The following is a 16,424-nucleotide window of genomic DNA, read 5'->3' on the forward strand; positions in this document are numbered from 1 at the left end:
TTTACAGCAAATCAGTTATGAAGACATAACTTTGACAATAATAAATCTATTGATGCTATTGCTTTTACCTCTAATATTGGCAAATATGTACAAAAAATAAGGCAAATAATTGAAACAATTATTTGAAGAAATTGAAGAGATATTCACGTCATTGTGAATGGTTTTTCCTGTTCTCTCTCTGACTTTCTGTTCAGTTCTATAGCCTTCTAAAGTGTTGATGCAATGCTTCTTTGGCAAGTATAATGATAACTTTTAAAACTATACTTTACTACTCAGTTCCATGCATGATTGATAGTGGATGATGAAGGGATTTATTTGTGAACTGAAATATCTTCTTGGTTTTAGGCCTGTTTAGGAGGTATCTTCAGCATCTGAAGACATGACGAAAATGTTCCTTCCTAGTACAAGTCATACTGGAGATGCTACTGAAAAAGCTCCATGGGTTCAGTACAATTATCTGCAGTGGACAACCTTTAGGGTTGTGGCTTCTACAGAAATGTCCATCTGTGTGCAGAAGTGTCCTGGTACCAGGGGTGAAATGCTACCCGATCGCACCGATTTGGGCGAATCCATAATGATAAAAACTACTGATTTGGCCGAATCAGTAGTTTGAAAAAGCTACTGGTTCGTCTGAACTGGTTTTTCTGATAATCAGCTGTGCTGCATGATTTATATTCACTAGAAAGTAGGAAATCCTGCTTTCTAGAAAAGCTAAATCGTGTGGCACAGCTGTTCTCCCCCTCACTGTTTTACTTACATTGTTAAGCTTTCTTTTTCCGCATGAACATGCATTTGGTGTGTATGCATGCACGCCCACCGTGCTTTTGGAGCACACTGCACATGCACGGGCAGTGAACCTGTGGCAATCCGCGGAAGATTTCACCACTGCCTGGTACCAATAATGTGATATATTTGTGGAAACCAATTTCTCAGTGTCCTAAAGGTGCTTTTTCAAGAGGCAACTGGACTTTCTGGTGGTTTTTTTTTTTTTTGAAGGTATTGCACTTCTCATCTAAGAAGCATTGTCACATAGTGAACCATAATTATATTTTGATCTACTTAAAAATCTCCAGTAGTACATATATGTTTAAAAAAGTTTGCATCAATAAAAATTAAAGAATTTAATGGGGAACATTTTAAATATGAAACTTAGTTATTTTTAACTACTTCAAAGATAAGGTGCTGGTTTTAATTTCATGAGGAAATTTACACAATGTAATAATATTATTGCATTTCCCAACTATTGATTACATTTCTAGACTAGTAACTATGAACTATCGATTATGTTTTAAAGACTGTTAAAAATGTATTAAGTTTCCTGAAACAACATATTGTGCTGTATAATCGCTGTGCATAATACACTTTAGCTAACAGTCTGAGCAATTTGTAAATATTTATTTCTTGGGATCAAAAGCCTCCTGGGACAATGGCAATCTTATCAAGAATGTTAGAACTACTGCAATAAGGTTTCCAATAAAATAATGTAATCGACAGTTATCACTGCCAAGAATGTAATGTGGTTACGTGCCCATCGCTCAAGGCATCTTTTCATTTTCATTTCCCATAGGACAGCTAAATACTGCATGCAGAAGTGCATGCTGCATTGTGGGGATGAGAAGATAATTCCAGTCTACCACTAACCATGATCCTGAAATGGAAACATAATCTTGGCTTATATTGTAGTATTATTAGTAGAATTAAATTTAATTAAATTTACAAAGCATAGTCATGGCAATATTATGTCTTTTCTGACTGCCCTCAAAACATGTTCTTCCCCCCCACCCATCAGGACTGGAAATCACTTAATAGCAGAGAGCCTGCACATTGGTTGCACCAAGAATGATTACAATCTTTGTTTCAGTTGTATTGATTATTTATTTTAACTGGTGTTTATATTCAGTTTTAATGGTTGGTTATGTACATCACCAAGACTCACCTTATGTGAGGTGGTGGCCATATAAATTTGATAAAACAAATAAATAAAATAAATTACAAAACATTGAGTATAGGTTTTTTTTAAAAAAAAAAAGTTCGAAACATTTTTATCATGATCATTTTTATCTTAGGGCTGGAATGAAGGCCTTCTAAGAAAAAGCCCCCACACTATGGAATTATATGGTATACCCTAGCTATTCTTGGTTGTACTGTACATTTCATTCAAATTCTCTTTGTGTTCTAGAAGTTTTTAAAATGGTTTTATTTCAATGTACCTTTGGTTTATGGGGTATTACAGGTGGCCATCTGAGTGTAGAATAGTTCACAGTATTATTATTGATTGTGATGGTCTACAATTATTGTAAAATTAATTAATTTCTTTATCTAGGACAAAGTACTTTTCAATCTGAAAATCTTATCATAAAATCTGGAGAAGTATAGTACTGAAAATGGAAGCTTACAAAAAAATATGAAACCAATACCCTACCATTGATATTATTCCCTAACATCTACTATTCAGAGCATTAATATACTTTGAACTTGGATGCAGCATAATAACAATGAACCAATCACTGATAGTTTTTTCGCTCTATTAATTTCTTTAAGCCATCTCACTTGGTAGCCATCATCCCATTCCGAACTAGCACATTCCATTTTTTTCTCCCCACTAGTAAAGTGGTATCCTCTCAACCCTACCACTCCATCCCTTAAATGTCCTTCACCATACTCTAAGAGCAGAAATTGTGTGTTGAATATATAACTATTATTATAATGTTAAATTTAATAGTGCGCTATAGAGATTGTGTCTCATATAGGGTTTACTTCAAGCTCTGGATTCTTTGGGCTTATCCATACTGGCAGGTTGAAATATGGCCTGTACATATCAGCAACCATTTTTGCATGGTGGCAACAAATGGCATCCCCTGTTTTCAAGTTTATATACCTCAGAAAGAACTTCAGATGTGGTACCCTGCTTTACTTTCAAGATACTGTTTTCCTGCTTGGGACCTCCAGCAGCAGCTTGCAATATGTTACCTTCCTCTAGATCAACTACTTCACTTTAATGGATATTTCACAGAGGTAGAAACATTTGCACCCCAAATCAATGGTTACTATGTTCTCTAGATTTACCTTTGCAGTACTTTTACAGTAGTACAGTAGTCTAGCATGTTGAAGATTACTGATTCAAAGTCCAGCAGAAACTATTTTCTTCACTTTTATTAATTCCTCTTCCCTTTGATTGGACAAGAGATCCGCCAAATTCATTCATTCATTCATTCGTTTGTTTGTTTGTTTGTTTAGCAGGTGGAAAAATAAGCACTCAGGGAAGGAAAAATAATTATAAAATTAAGAGCTTACTAGTGCAGCTAGATATGTCCTTTTAAAGTTTCATTTGAATCCTAAGGAACTGTAGAATTAAATAATATACGTGTTGAAGAATATAGGTCAATTTATTAACAATTTTGGTTTATTGCATAATTGTTTATTCTCGAAACAACTGAAATTTCCCTCAAATTATTGAAAACAATATAAGTTAACAGGCCCTAAATTTGGCATCCATATTTACCCACATTAATAATATTCTGCAAGTTCTCAAAGATCTACAGGTTATATAAGAAAAATGACCTGTCCAATAATAACTGTTTATTTTCAACATTATAAATAAATGTTACATATGTTCTACAATACCAAAACTAAATTTAGAGTGGAAAGATTTACCAGTGACCTATTTTATTCCTCTTAGTAGAATATGTCAGTGGTGCTTTCTCTCAAGTTCTTTATCTCAAGTATCAAAATCTACAATAGGCTCTGGTAGAAAAAAGTTCACTTCTTCATAGACCTGGGGAGCTACTCTTAATTAAGAAGCAGCATGAAAATACTTCCATGGAAATTAGAGTTGGCAATTACAAACTGTCAAAACCCCAATACAGAAAGGAATGAAACAGGCTTGCTTGTTGTGAATTTTGGCTCACCTCCTCTCAAAATTTATTTTAATTCTACAATTACAATTTTAACAAAAAGTACGCTTCATTGTCCCAGAGAGGTGATTACCATGCTACTTTTTGTGGGCTATGTGATTATTCTTTGTTCTACACAGACTGGACTCAAGAGAAACATTTTAGCCTTAGCAACCTATTGTTATGAGGAAATGCTAACTATTAGCTATTCTAAAATTAAGGTCATGGTTTTTCCCCCCAAGGAGCTGACACTAAACATATCCCTGATAAATAAATGAAAACAGTAGAGCAGGTTCTGTCTTCTGAAAACTTGGTTTAACTTTTTTTCCCTCTCAATCTTCTAGAAAACATCTTAGGTCAGTTGGTGAAAGGACCGACAGGAGTATAAAGGCAATACTGGGTTTGTTCTATTCACAAGGGGCTATCATGTACCAGCAGTCATTAAGATCTTTAAAGTCAAAATAATTTTCCAGATGGTGTGTGGTTCCCAGGTGAACGCCTGCAAAAAGTGAATGGAAACCATCCAATATAAGCCTCTAATACATCCGTATGCCTTGAATCTGAGGTGATCTCCCTTATGGTCAGGTCAGTATTTATCAATTTAATCATTGGCTCAAACTAAATTTTCTAGGAACCATTCTGCTGTACTGATGTTTTATAATAAGTTCCAATCAATGAGGAAAATCCAGCTTCAAAAGTTAAATGTCAGAGTGATGGTTGAACTAATTTTTGGTAGCACTGGAGGTAGATAGGATTGAAACATTTTTAAAAATGCTCTAGCCATAGACTATCCTCAAGATAAGGATACCTTTGTTAGATTCTGAGTGTTCAGGATTAACAGAAAGTTGTTTCTTCCAGAAAAATACCTATATAACCATATGTGCCTAAGGCGTGAAAAAGCTTTTTTCTAGTTGGATTTAATAAGATCTCTTCAGGAATATTAGGAACTATAGCATTCTCACTTTGATATAAAAATGACCATGAAAACTTCAAGAAATTGCATCTCTCATTCTCATATTTCTGGGCTGCCTTTTCTACAGCATTCTATGCACTGAATTTATAAATCCCTTTGTAATTATAGAACTTCTTGGAGGATTGTTCCCACTTTTTGTTGCTTAAACAGTGCCTTGGGATCACTGGGAAAATCACAAAATTCTCATCTACTCCTTTTTCAAATTCAGTCACTGGTTACAATTACACCAATTACAAATTAGAGGAAGCTTAGTGTATTTTGTCATTTGGTGTTGAACGATATACTCCATTTGATTGTCTTAAATTCTACTTTTGTATAATCTGTATATCTGATATTTGATCAAATTAACACTTTTATTTAAGTTCACTGAAGCAGGAAACCAGTTAAGGAGCTGGATGGACTAGAGCAGAGCTGTCAAACTCCTGGGCTGGGGGCCGGATGTGTCATGCACTGGCCATGCCCACACCCAGTTTAGCGAAGGGGAAAGTTCCAATATGTCACATGACACTGCCATGATGATGTGAGCTTGACATCCCTGGACTAGAGGATTTGTCAGTGAATTACATTAATCGAGAAGTAGGCTAGTGTACTACCTTAATACGAATCCCAAATCTAGGGCTAATAGGGAATTTGATTTTTTTAAAAAATCACTTGAGGTGGATTGTAAGGTTGAGGAACTACAATACCTTATTAATTTAAAGTTATTAAAATCCTAAAATTATTGTGATTTTTTATAAAAAATATGGGCTGTGATAGCTCATATTCTTCACCTTAACCACTATTTGAACTGTTCACTTAGGTAGGGCCTAGGAACCACCCAAATATGGCACAATGCAAAAAGATTCCATTGTTAATAAAACTAAAGGCTACTGAGAAATCCAGTAAGCAAGGCTGATTGTTGTCCCCTCATCAAAGTCCTTTGACAGGTTGTCCATGAGAGCAACTAATGCAATTTACACTCCATGACAGGCCTTAATCAAAACCTCCAAGGGTTTCAGATAAATTAGCTCTTCCAGAGCCCCTTGAAACAAAACTTGCTGGGTGCATATCATACATCTTAAGGAGTGAACCAGCATCTATCTCAACACAATTAGCTGTTTCATAATGATGCGCTAACCACTGGCAAAATCCAGCATTTTTTCCCCTTTTCTAGATATCTGAACCTAGCCAACAGATGGCAGAGAAGTCTCAAATATCCATTTCTTTTAGGTCTACAGATTCAAAAATATTCCAGGTAAATTCTGCCAATTCTGTCAATTTTTTTGAATTCTGCTTTTGCTATTTCCAGGTCAGGATGAACATGGGTGATTTTATTCATGAAATGCCTGGCTGTAGACTCACAATAAGCACCTGACTGATCTTCCAACCCATTTTTCTCTAACTGCTCTAAATGGTACTTCTGGCTGATAGTCCAGAGATGTGTTAAGGGCAGAGAATTAATTCCACTTCAGTGCCCTTACACAGAGTGTAGTCTTTAAGCTTAGTTCATATCCATGACTGCTCACTGCTGTCTCTTGCCTTCTCAATATGACTTTATTATGTTTTGCTTATTTCTTCTTAAAATCTTCCTATATTGTGTTTTAACTGATAAGGAAAATGTAATATTTTTTAAAAATAAATTACATAGATATCTAATAAGCTAGGCTCTAATAAGAATTTGATTTTGGGTTATTCATACTTATCATAAGATCAAGCCATTGTTTCTCAATTTTGCTTATAATTGAAAAATTACTATTTATTCATAGCAGACAGTGGATAATTTCAATCTTCATCAAAAGCATGAGAAAAGCAAGACAGGAATAATATGATTGTATCCAAGACACAGCTTTTTCTGTTAATACTATAGTGTAGTATAATATTATAGGGCAGTAGGATAAATCTATGCCAGTTTCATTCCTAAATTTGCTCTTTTTAATTTGTGTATTTGTATTTCTGTTGCAAAACAAAATTAATAAAAACATATTTTTAAAATAAGTTTTAAATTAAAATACCTGTGCAATTTAATTGTGAATAAGGATAATATATATGATACAGATATTTATTGACACAGAGAGAGAGAGGGAGAGAGGGAGTGGTAGAACTTTATTTTGGACACTATAGTACTAATGCTAATAAAATAGTGTCCTCTAATAATATATACAAGCAAGAATACTTGCAATATCAGTATGTACAGAATAATATAAGATGTATAATTTTATACAAAAAAGCCAGTTCGGGCTAGTGGTTAAGGCACCAGGTTAAAAAGTAGGAGAATGTGAGTTTGCCCTTATTCATTAAAGCCAGTTGGGTGACTTTTGGGCCAGTAACTCTCTCTCAGTCTGACCCACCTCAGTTGCTGTTGTGGGGAAAATAGGAGGAGGAAGATGTCATGGATATGTTTGCTGCCTTGAATTATTTGTAAGGCAAGATACAAGATACAAATAAATAAATAATATATAATGTATAAATGTATATATATATGTTTTTGTATATATTTATGCAGGTCTTGGCATTTTCGGGTCTTTTCCCGTGTAAGGTTGAGAGTATCTTGGCGACGTTTCAATGAGGTCTCACTCATCATCTTTGGCTTCATGCTTCTTGAGCAAAGAGTAGTTGGAGCTGCCGTCTCTCTATAAATACTGGTGGGGAGGTGGGGAGTGTTTCTGTGAGCGGGTTGGTTGGGTCTGTGGTTGCATCTTGATTGGTAGATGGAGTGGGTGTTTGCAGATTGGTCGAGGTGGGGAATGTTGCTGTGAGCGGGTTGGTTGGCTCTGTGGTTGCATCTTGATTGGTAGATGGAGTGGGTGTTTGCAGATTGGTCGGCTGTTTCATAGCATCCTGTGTGGGTGTGGTCCTGGTCTTTTGTTCCTGAGCTTTGGTGTTGTGGCCTTTGAAGTTCTGTGATGTGATGTCTTGAGCAGATGGCTGTGATGCAGCATCCCAGGCCCTGGTTTGGCTCCAAGTCTGTCATGTGTTCCTGGTGTGTGTCAGCCTGCTTTGTGTGGGGATCAGAGCGGGGCGCAGCAGCCAGTGGTGTCAGCATGGTCTGGCTTCTGGATGGTGGTTGTGTTTCGTCTGTGGGATGGGTTTGGGTTTGAATCTGGTGAGGATGATTGGTGGTGGCGTTGTGTGTTGTCCTGGATCCGGGGTAAATTTTCATGGCTGGGACTTGTTTGTTGACCAAGGCTGGTTTCCAGATGTCTGATAGGTGGGTGGTGTCGTCCAGTTTGTTCATATTGTGGGGGTGTTTCTCTATTTCAATGGCTTCCATAATTATTCTCTTGTTATAGCGTTCAGATGATGAGTAAGACCTTGTTGAAACGTCACCAAGATACTCTCAACCTTACACGGGAAAAGACCCAAAAATGCCAAGACCTACATACCTATACCCGTGAAAACCTGCAAAAACATATATATATATATGTAGGTCTTTGGTTATTCGGGTTTTCTCCCGCGTAAAATTGGAAGTGTCTTGGCAATTTTACGCGGGAGAAAACCCGAATAACCAAAGACCTACATGCCTATACCCGTGAAAACCTGTGAAAACCTATATATATATATATATATATATATATATATATATATATATATATATATATATATATATATATATGTATATGTATATGTATATGTATATGTATATGTATATGTATATGTATATGTATATGTATATGTATATGTATATGTATATGTATGTATGTATGTATGTATGTATGTATGTATATATATATATGTATATATATATAAAAGAAGTCTAGTCTTAGCATACTTACTTTTCTTCTTTAAGTCTCTTTACTAACTTTCCACTTATACTTTATTACAATTTCTTCTCTCCTTCCTTATCTCAATAATTGAACCTGGAATCTGACTTTTTTTCCTGGGTCTCTAGTTAAGAAACAAAGCCTTTAACTCCCAAAGTTCCATTGTCCAGCATCTGAATCTCCATACACACCATGCAATCCATCCTCCTGGTCTTCCCACACTTTTACAAACCACTCCAGGATTTTCTTTTGGAGTGGAGTTCTGGAATCTCTAATTTGGCAGGGTGGATTGTTTCTCCACGCCATGTTAACCAAGTGCATAACTTGCAGCATCTAAAACAATCAAACAAAACCACTCTTTTTCCTTACTCATTCTATATTCTATATTTAAGGCACGTACCTGCCCTTTACAGGTGCCTTCTAGCATTTTTTCCTTTTCTGTCCATGTGTTCTTGGCCTAGTGCTGAATCAGCTACCTTTCCAAAATAATAATAATGACCCTGGCACAGACTCGACCACTCTCTTTCATTCAGGCATGTCACCCCGTCACTCATTTTGAAATACCTTTGCCCTGAATAAACATATTCTAAATTATGTACCGCATGTACTTTTTAAAAACTGAAGTGTTTTCTTGCAGCACTTCAGTAGCGAGAAATACAAAAGCTAACTATAGTCTGATCCACCAATTAGTCTGGATAATATGAATCAGAATGATTCACTTACCTTTGTGTCAGTACAGGGTAATTAGTTGCTTCATTTAAAGTTTCATCATAAATGAGTAATGCTTTATCTTGCCTTATACCTGCACCAATGTGTGGAATACAGCCTGAGAAGTAATCTAATTGACAGCATATCAGAACTAGAAAAAAATACCACACACATTTCCTTATTAAAATGACTGCATATCATATTTTTCCTCATTATGGTCACAAGCTATTGTTCATGTGACATACAGAAGACCAGGCCACTGATAGCAATCATTTAAATTTAATCTCTCACAATTATTATCTTACATTCTGATGTCACACCATTATTATCTTTGAATCATGAGCAGATAATGTGAAATTTAGAATTTGGAACATCTGTCATTAGCACACACCAAAATGAATTCTTATAGTATAAAATGTTGCCATAGTGAACATGGTCTTTTGTAAAACATTCATTTGCCAGGATGGTTTTTCTGTTCACAATTTACCTTTAATTTTCTTCACTTCCTAAGAGTTATTTATCCATCACCCTTATTTTCTCGACATATTTAAGAGAACTATAGAGGTTTTGGAGAAAATTCTTGGAAATAAAGCTGATGCTAGAAGCTGGGGAATCACTTTACTAAATGCGTTTTTCTCATTGCTTGTACATTTAATTAAGAAAATAATCATTATGTTTTCTATTGCTGAATTAAGAAAAGAAGTTTTGTTTAAGTAAAACAAACTATTAATTTTCTTGCTGGCAGGGCATACTAGCAATCTTTAATTTTTCACTATTCCCTTGCAGGATTAATAAATCATAGCTGAATTGTACAGAGAGTATCATTTTTCTAATTGCCCAAATGAATACCATTTCCAAAGATACTTTTATAAATAATGATGTGCTAATTGTTTTAATTTATTAATATTTAACAGGAACACATATAAGCTATAAGATAATAGCAATAAAAGCCTATTGTTCTGTCCCCCGCGCCTCAGTCCGAGCGATGACTTAATTAGCCGGCAACTATCAGCTTCTGGCAGCAAACTAGCAAGCGTCTGCCAAGTGTCTCTGTTATCTCACTGATGCCGATGAGTCAACCAGGAACAAACAGTACTTCAGCTCTTGATTTGCTTGCCACGAAGTGGTATAGCAATTCTTGCTGCTTTTATATCCTGTGGGGTGTGGCTTCATGACTCAGCACTTCCTAGGCCTGCCCCACCCTTGCTTCTGTTGTTCCCGCCTCTCCTGCCTACGAAACCTAGGGTCCAGCCAGGCCTGATTGCCATCAGCGGGTCTGGAGGCGTGGCCGGGGGGGGGGAAGAATCAGGGGACGGAGGCCTCGTTATCTCCTCCACCTGGCCTGCCTCTTGCTCCTGGAGCTGAGCCAGGGAAGCCGATGCTCCAGAGGTAAGTCCTGATGGCCCTTCCCCCTCACTTTCCGAGTCACTTTCTGGCAGGGGCCCCAGCTTGGAGGGCGCAGACACAACACCTATTTTATATGAAACACACCTATTTTTGGTCTGATAAACAACATAAAGGGATACCTGTAGCTATATAGAAAAGTGGTAGCTATAAAAAAACTCTATTGGAAAAACAATATGAGAAGGGATGATGTGGGAATGTCAGAAGCAAGTTTTTTATTTACATCTTGCACTTTAATGTAATGCTGTGCATGTCAGGGTCTTTTTTTTTCTTTAAACTCTGGCCCTGAAACTTTTGGAAACAAAATTTAGGTAGCTGCCCAGAGTTACCTTGAGGCAAGATGGATGGCCTATATATTTTATAAGTAAATAAATAATAAGCATTAAGAGAAACAACGTTTGACTAATATATATTCTTCCCAGGAAAGAACACCCAGGTTTTTTTTAATATATATACTTTCTTAAAATGTATGCTGTATAAAATCTTTGCCAATTTCTAAGTTGAAGAAAAGGAACAAAGGGTTAGGCCTTCATGTATTTTTTGAATACATCAACATTTTTCGCAAGAATTCTTTCACCACATTTTCTATTGTCATTGCCATTTTTAGCAATATCTGTTAAAAACACTTGGGAAAACATAGGAAATAAAAGGTTTGAACATTTTTCCACGAGATCTTTTTCATTTCTGTCAAATGTTGCTTTTTGCTTAGAAGTGCTTCTTTTGGAAAGATCAAAACAATATTTTGTTATAATGCCATAGATTACAAAGGCAAGGTAAGTTACAGCCCAAACAATACTGGCACCTGAAAAATAGGGACATTAATCTCAGTCACAAATGCTTTCAGAAATACCCTTGGTATGTTGCTAGATTCTGGAACATGTCACAATCCCTTTTCAACAATTTTTTCCTTCTTTGCTCCCAGTTTATGAAGCACATGGAGCTATTCCTCTTTCACTTTGATATTGCTGAACATGAATTCTATTAAAGTTTTAGGGATTACCCCCCCCCCATTAGTGGCATATGACCTCTGGAGAAATAGCTGGACTTTATGATATAGGATAGGATATTGTGTATAGCAATTAAATTCAGGGCCATAGATCAGTGGCAGAGCTAATGTTTTGCTCGCTAAAGATCCATATTTCCTCATAGGAATAAAATGATTTCCACCCTGCAACCTTGCAGAAACTCTACAAGTTAAAATAGCTGAAACTAGGCAAATGGACTGATGGGCTGCTTACTATAAGGTATGTTCCTGGGTGGCTACATAATCATCTAATCCATTTTAGAACTAGAACATAAGAATGGAAGCAATGCTGCTGCATCTCCTTGTATCCTATTTATTTTCCATTAGAATAAACCAAATGGCTGTAGCATCTGTCAGATCACTTCATTTAATACTGTATTGAATATCTAATCCAATGCAGAACTCTCCTTGATGTCAAGATTTAAAGTTTAAGAAAAGGAACAAAGGGTTAGGCCTTCATGTATTTTTTGAATACATCAACATTTTTCGCAAGAATTCTTTCACCACATTTTCTATTGTCATTGCCATTTTTAGCAATATCTGTTAAAAACACTTGGGAAAACATAGGAAATAAAAGGTTTGAACATTTTTCCACGAGATCTTTTTCATTTCTGTCAAATGTTGCTTTTTGCTTAGAAGTGCTTCTTTTGGAAAGATCAAAACAATATTTTGTTATAATGCCATAGATTACAAAGGCAAGGTAAGTTACAGCCCAAACAATACTGGCACCTGAAAAATAGGGACATTAATCTCAGTCACAAATGCTTTCAGAAATACCCTTGGTATGTTGCTAGATTCTGGAACATGTCACAATCCCTTTTCAACAATTTTTTCCTTCTTTGCTCCCAGTTTATGAAGCACATGGAGCTATTCCTCTTTCACTTTGATATTGCTGAACATGAATTCTATTAAAGTTTTAGGGATTACCCCCCCCCCATTAGTGGCATATGACCTCTGGAGAAATAGCTGGACTTTATGATATAGGATAGGATATTGTGTATAGCAATTAAATTCAGGGCCATAGATCAGTGGCAGAGCTAATGTTTTGCTCGCTAAAGATCCATATTTCCTCATAGGAATAAAATGATTTCCACCCTGCAACCTTGCAGAAACTCTACAAGTTAAAATAGCTGAAACTAGGCAAATGGACTGATGGGCTGCTTACTATAAGGTATGTTCCTGGGTGGCTACATAATCATCTAATCCATTTTAGAACTAGAACATAAGAATGGAAGCAATGCTGCTGCATCTCCTTGTATCCTATTTATTTTCCATTAGAATAAACCAAATGGCTGTAGCATCTGTCAGATCACTTCATTTAATACTGTATTGAATATCTAATCCAATGCAGAACTCTCCTTGATGTCAAGATTTAAAGTTTAATAATATGAAAAATGTCACAGGGATTTGTACATATGAAGGCTAGTATACCTGATTTTTGATAACTTGAATCATAGTTGGAAACAGAGAAGAATATTTGTTTAATGGTCTGTTTTGCCTTGCCTTTCCCCAGTCACCAATATACATTTTTCCCATTTTTATTCCTTATAAAAGGAATAAGACCCTTCACTTATTCATTATTCCTTATAAAAGAATAAGACCTTTGCTTCCATCCTTTATTAAACAAACAAAAAAAAAATGAAAGTTTATCTTTTTATGCTCCCATGTTTGTTGGTTTTGAAGATTCTTCCTTCCTTATCCCACTTTCAATAGCTTCCATCTCTGAACCTTGTAAATTGGGTATCTGGGGAAGGTGGTAGGATATTTTTAGAATAGTAGAGATAAAGACAGAGGAGCTGAAGAGATTATTCTGAGGTGGGAAATAAATGTCAATACTATGGACCTTGGGATAGTATGGATCTTTCTAGAGACAGTGAGAATACATTTGAAGGAGACATTAAGTGGAGGGGGTTATGATGTATCTCCACTAAATCCTAATTCCTGTTGCCTCTTCTGTACTCCAGCTCACAGTTATTAAAAAAAATGAAATGGGTCTAAGTAAATGATTTGACCATGCTTAAATTAAGAAAAATATCAAGAGTATATGGAAGAACTTCCAAAGCTCATTTCTCTGCTGTTGTTCTGCTGCTCAGTTTGCGTTGGTTTGCTATGAGAAAAGAGTATAGCACCAGCATAATTTAAATAAGCTAATCTTCAATATAATGAAAGACAAACTATAGGCATGAAGATTTGATTGTAAAACAGATTAGAGTGACATATATGTTCAGGAGCATTTTAAGTGGAATTCTTTTTTAACACACACACACACACACCTATGTATATACGTATATTTACTGGATGAGTTTGGGACAATCATTTTCCCTCAACCCAACCTCTATCTCACAGGTTTGTGATGTTGAAAACATGAAAGAAGTGCAATCAGGGCTGCCTTAAGCTGCTTGAGGAAAGATGGATCAGCTATTTATGAGTAGGAAAAATATATTATTTATATGAGATAAAACTAACAGAAACTAATTCAAAATTAAGAAAAAAAGAAAGGAGAAAAAGTTGAAGACAAAAGTGCAAAAAGAGCACCTGGGCAGGGGGTTGGACTAGAAGGCCTCCAAGGTCCCTTCCAACTCTGATGTTATGTTATGTTATGTTATGTTATGTTATGTTATGTTATGTTATGTTATGTTATGTTATGTTATGTTATGTTATGTTATGTTATGTTATGTTATGTTAAGAAATGATAAAAAGAAATAGAAAAAAGCTTCTGATTTTCCTCGTTGCAAATACAAGCATATATCTTACTCTATAGTTAGAAACAAAGATCCTTTTTCTGTTACTTAATGTTTTTAATCATCAAAACCACAAATCAGAAGTTCATTTTTTTTTGTTTCATGCAAAAAGTCTATAAGGGATCTTCAATCAGTCATAAAACATAGATAGTGTCTTTAATCAAAAAAGTTAGTTTAGTCATTTCTACAAGTTCCATTATTTTCACCAACCATTTCTGTGCTATGTTCTTACACAGTTAGATGGGCAATGTCATAGATAAATGACATAATGATAGATAGATAGATAGATAGATAGATAGATAGATAGATAGATAGATAGATAGATAGAAGAGAGAAAGCGGGGGAGAGAGAGAGAGAGACTGATGAACCTTTCTACCTTTGAGCATATAATAATAACAGAGTTGGAAGGGACCTTGGAGGCCTTCTAGTCCAACCCCCTGCCCAAGCAGGAGACCCTACATCATTTCAGACAAATGGTTATCCAACATTTTCTTTAAAATTTCCAGTGTTGGAGCATTCACAACTTCTGCAGGCAAGTTGTTCCACTTATTAATTGTTCTAACTGTCAGGAAATTTCTCCTTAGTTCTAAGTTGCTTCTCTCCTTGATTAGTTTCCACCCATTGCTTCTTGTTCTACCCTCAGGTGCTTTGGAGAATAGTTTCTTCTTTGTGGCAACCCCTGACATATTGGAACACTGCTATCATGTCTCCCTAGTCCTTCTTTTCATTAAACTAGACATACCGAGTTCCTGAAACCGTTCCTCGTATGTTTTAGCCTCCAGTCCCCTAATCATTATGTTGCTCTTCTCTGCACTCTTTCTAGAGTCTCAACATCTTTTTTACATCTCAGTGACCAAAACTGAATGCAATATTCCAAGTGTGGCCTTACTAAGGCATTACAAAGTGGTATTAACACTTCACATGATCTTGATTCTATCCCTCTGTTTATGCAGCCCCGAACTGTGTTGGCCTTTTTGGCAGCTGCTGCACACTGCTGGCTCATATCTAAATGGTTGTCCACTAGGACTCCAAGATCCCTCTCACAGTTACTACTATTGAGCAAGGTACCACATATACAGTACCTGTGCATTTTGGGTTTTTTGCCTAAACGTAGAACCTTTTTTCACTGTTGAATTTCATTTTGTTACATAGCACCCAATGTTCAAGTCTATCAAGATCCTTCTGTATCTTGAGCCTATCTTCTGGAGTGTTGGCTATTCCTGCCAGCTTGGTGTCATCTGCAAATTTGATGAGTTCCCCATCTATCCCCTAGTATATAACTGCTAGTAAGATAGACTGTGGGGAGGTTGAAAAAAGAATGAATGGTAGAGCAGACATAAGTGAACTATATTGGTAATCTATCTCATAAACAACAACTCCACCCAAGTGGTCAGAAATTGGGAAAGATGTATTTCAAATCATTCCAAGACTTCATTTTATTTAACTCATTATAAATGGGACTGAGAAATTCCTGTTATTCCTCAAATTTGGCATTTCTTCCTATCTAGTGTTATAGATGCATTATTGAAATCTCAGTTCCTTGACCTTGTCCATCTATGTGGGTTATGACAGGTGGCTAGAATAACCTCAGTGAGAGTGGATTTAGTCTATGCTTCTTCTCCTAGGAGATTTCAATGCTGTAATTCTCATTTTAACATTTCTGACATAAAGTATGCATTGCGGTGAATGGTAAATTAACTTCTGAGTTGAACAGTAGCAATTTAAAGCATGATGATAATGATAATTGATGATGATGATGATTTTTTTTCTTTTTTTCTTTTTTTTGGTAAATCCACCAAGGCAATGCACAATAAATCTAAAATAAAACAATAACAGAAAAAAGGTTTGTGGAATAGAATTCTGGTATAAACTGTTAACTATTGTTCCTAGAGGAAACTTTCTATAGCTTTCTGGCAACAACCTCCTTCAATGGGGCATGAG

This window comes from Ahaetulla prasina, chromosome 2 (assembly GCF_028640845.1).
Source record: "Ahaetulla prasina isolate Xishuangbanna chromosome 2, ASM2864084v1, whole genome shotgun sequence".
Classification (NCBI taxonomy): Eukaryota; Metazoa; Chordata; class Lepidosauria; order Squamata; family Colubridae; genus Ahaetulla; species Ahaetulla prasina.